We start from the raw sequence: 3584 nt of genomic DNA on the forward strand, positions 1-3584 counted from the left end.
AGGTTCTTCCAATAAACTTTTTGTTTACAACAGCCCATCTGAACTACCCTGTCCTCTATGAAAGAACAGTTCATCTTTATTCTCTGGACTTACAAATGGTTCACCATTAGATCGCATGCCCCGAAGTGCAAATCTTTGTTGTTCCCAAATAAACCCATTTTGCTGGAGAAATATCTGGCTGGCAATTTGTTTAAGGTCAATAATATCAACTTTACTAAATCTTAAAAAGAGAAGATTTCAAATCCAATTCATATTTTCCACATGATTTTTATCTACTACCACAATAATTCATAACAGATGTGGAATAAATATTTATGTATAGAATAAGGATGGATTTTTTAATGATTTTTTATTTTTTAATTTTAGTTAACATAGAATATTATATTAGTTTCAGGTGTACAACAATGATTAGACATTCGTATAACTTCTGAAGTGATCACCCTGATAAATCTAGTACCATATACATAGTTATAATAATATTATTGACTCTATTCCCTATGTTCTATTTTACATCCCCAATGACTATTTTGAAACTACCAATTTGTACTTATTTTTAATTGATTTTTTAAAATTAGTTTCAAGTATACAGCATGTTGGTTAGACATCTATATAGTTAGTAAAATGATCCCCCCAATTGCTCCCTCCCTCCCCTGACATATTAATGCTAATTGCATTCCCTATGCCATGCTCCCTATACCCGTGACTATCCACCAGCTATTAATTTGTACTTCTTTAACTCTTCACCCATTCTCCCATCCTCCCAATCCCCCTCCCATCTGGTACTCATCAAAATGTTCTCTGTATCTATGAGTTTGTTTCTGTTTTGTTTGTTCATTTGTTTTGTTCTTTAGATTCCACATGTAAGTAGAATCATATAGTGTCAGAGGCTGAGCGGCTCGATAGTCTCAACTACCAATTGTAGTTGACACTACACTGTCAATTGGCAGCATCAGGGATATTGTTGACCTGACCCAGAAGGTTCGTTGGTGTGAGTCCCAGTTGGACCAATGCATAAAAGGCAGACGTGAGGATAAAATGGCAGGCACCAACTTTATTGTGCAGGGCGGAGCACACTTCTTTTGTGAAGTGCAGTTTTATTGGGGAGTATAGTCTATTGAACTGGGTACTTCTCCTGCCCTGCTTTCTTGTCTCCCCTTCTGCTCTCCAGGGGACTGCATGGCTCCTCACATAGCAGAGTACAAAAGTGGCATTCAGCCACACATGCATGATACAATAAGCTGAAGTATGTTTACATGTTTTCTAAGTCTGGAATCCTATTCCTAGCCATGGGCCTTGGATCACAGGCAGACGTTGGATCACAGTCAGACCTTGGATCAGTCAGACTTTGGGCTAGTCAGGCCTGGAGCCCACATATAGCATTTGTTTTTCTCTGTCTGACTTACTCCACTCAGCACAATAACCTCTAGGTGCATCTATGTTATTGCAGATGATAAGATTTCATTCTTTCTTTCTTTTTTTTTTTTTACAGCTGAGTAATATTCCACTGTATATATGTACCATCTCTTTTTTATCTATTCATGTGTTGATGGATATCCAGATTGCCTCCTTGGATATCCTGGCTAGTGTCTTGGCTAGTGTAAATAATGCTATAATTAACATATGAATGCATGTGTCCCTTTGAAGCAGTGTTTTGGGTTTCTTTGGATAAATACCAGAAGTGGGAGAAGGGATGTATTTTTAATGAATATTTGTAAGCTTTATTTGATTGAGAAAATTAATAACTTTGAAATTCTCCATTGCTTGTTTCTAAAATAAAATAATGTTATCATTTTGCTAAAAGATGTAATACAAGCTGTAGAGTTTCAATTAGCCCTTGGAAAGCATGACTATTTTCATAAAGTGTGAATGCTGCCTGAGAATGTAAATTTTAAAAACAGGAACTTAACTGAAAGTTAAGATTATAAAAGAGTAAGAGGACTGAGAGATGATTAATCAAACCACAGTTCTTTAACGTGGCATCAAGATGTTATCTACTTTGTACAGACTAAGCACTTGGGATAGAACACGGCAAAGAAACATTCAATTCCCAGGCTGTTCTTCCTGTGGTTAGACAAAATGAAAGGAAAAAGAAAATAATGATACAAATTTCGCAACTAAGATCACATGAGAATCTCTGTATAAAGAATAAAAAGAAAACTGGACTTGTTATGGACTTGCTACATGGCCATGAGAGAGTTGTTTCTCCTTTCCCCATATGTTAGGGAAAAGTTAAATAAAAATTTCAATTGCTTTTAGACAAGATAATCTGTTAGGTTCTTTATGGACCTAATAAGCTTTAATTATCATCATTATGTTTTCTTTCATTAGAGATGAACTGCTTTTAAATTCTTTTCAATTATTACATAACCATTAGACTTCATCAACAAACAAATAGAGGCATTTCCTAGATGTTTAAAAGAAAAAAAGTTAGCTTTGATTCTATTATTTGTGCATGACAAGGGACAGTGTTTATAAGTGAGAAGTTGGAGGACTTTGCCATATATTTCCACATTGCTCCAAAAACAGTGCTTTGTGGCTAAGAAATTTTTCTTTCTTTCTTTCTTTTTCTTGTTGTTTTTCTGACACCCTAAGAAGTTTTACAAGGAATTGGCGAGCTTGAAAAAAGATTTTTTTTTTTTGACTACTGCAAATGTATCTAAAAGTGTGATAACCTGAGATGACTAAATATTCAGCTGTTCAGCTGGCAACAACATCTTAGCCCAGAATTCACATTCTGGTCAAAAAAGGCAAAGAATAGGAGTTAAAGCTTTTATGTGCACCCTTTCTTTTCTGTTTTTCTTTTTTCTTTTTTTTTTACGCCTACAGCACTCGTTCTTCCTAGGTGGTCTCCCATCCAAGTACTAACCAGTCCCGATCCTGCTTAGCTTCTGAGATCAGATGGGATCGGGCATGTTCAGGGTGGCATAACCGTAGACACTTTTCTTTTCTTCAAGTATGTATTTTCTTTGGATTGCTTAATTGACTTCCTAATGTTCAAATAATTGGCTAATATATTTTGATTTGGGGTAAGATAAAAAATTTACTTTAATTTCTTTCTATCAAAATAGAAAAGCATCATTTCTGTTCCACTGTAACTGCATTTACAAAGTGAATTCTCCAATTCAAAGAGAGGGATGCAAGGATAGAAAACAAAGTTTGTTAGTCCACAGATATATCTTAAAAAAAAAAAAAAATCTCTGTAGGATTTCCCAACCTGCTGTACTTCATTTTAGATGCTAGAGCCATCATTAAGAAAAACCTGCTTTTTCTTTTATCTGTGCCCCATATTGTATTTATTCTCCTCTAAGCTACTGTGAGTAATCAAGTCTCCAAACTGAAACCTTTTTTAAAATTTCTGTCCTCATTCTTTTTGTAAATATGCTCTTATTCTCCATCCTCCCTGCCTCCCATGAGCAGACTTAAGATAATATGCAAAGCATTATTCCTCTACTATTTACACCTCTCCAAAACAGAAGCGTTATTTTCAAGTAAAGATAACCTAACGTAAAGGTGAGGGTGTCCAAGAATCACCCTGTGATTGCGTAGCTCATCTAGATGCGCTGCCCTAGCCCAATTCTCATTTT

General features: G+C 35.4%; 1 pseudogene; it reads right to left on the reverse strand.

Annotated features, from left to right (window-relative positions):
- Positions 1-2817: 2817 nt before the first annotated feature.
- Positions 2818-2936, reverse strand: LOC112485048 (annotated as a pseudogene).
- Between the last annotated feature and the right edge of the window lie 648 nt (positions 2937-3584).

This window comes from Pteropus alecto, unplaced genomic scaffold (genome assembly GCF_000325575.1).
Source record: "Pteropus alecto unplaced genomic scaffold, ASM32557v1 scaffold95, whole genome shotgun sequence".
Taxonomy (NCBI): domain Eukaryota; kingdom Metazoa; phylum Chordata; class Mammalia; order Chiroptera; family Pteropodidae; genus Pteropus; species Pteropus alecto.